The sequence below is a fragment of the Ursus arctos genome, unplaced genomic scaffold (assembly GCF_023065955.2).
Source record: "Ursus arctos isolate Adak ecotype North America unplaced genomic scaffold, UrsArc2.0 scaffold_55, whole genome shotgun sequence".
Taxonomy (NCBI): domain Eukaryota; kingdom Metazoa; phylum Chordata; class Mammalia; order Carnivora; family Ursidae; genus Ursus; species Ursus arctos.
In genome coordinates, this window is record NW_026623073.1 from 119,685 (window position 1) to 120,000 (window position 316).

Here is a 316-nt window from a genome sequence, read left to right on the forward strand (position 1 = left end):
GTCACGTGGGGTTTTTGGGTCCCAGCCGTGGTGGGGCCTGGTTCGCGGGGGGGGGGGCCCGCCAAGGGTGCTGAGGCCGGCCGGCGTCCCGGGCGTCGCGGGACCGCTCTCATGCTGGTGGCGGTGGGATCCCGTGCACGTTTACCCGGTGGCCCGGTTCGCGTCTTCGTTGGCGCGCGCCCTTCCCCCGAACCACTCCCCCCACGCGCTCCCGGCCCTCGCCCGCCCTGCGCCCCCTCCCCGTCACCGCCGACCCACCCCCTCCGTGCCCGCCTCGACCAGATGGCTGAAGGCACGTCGTGCCCCCGATCCGCCC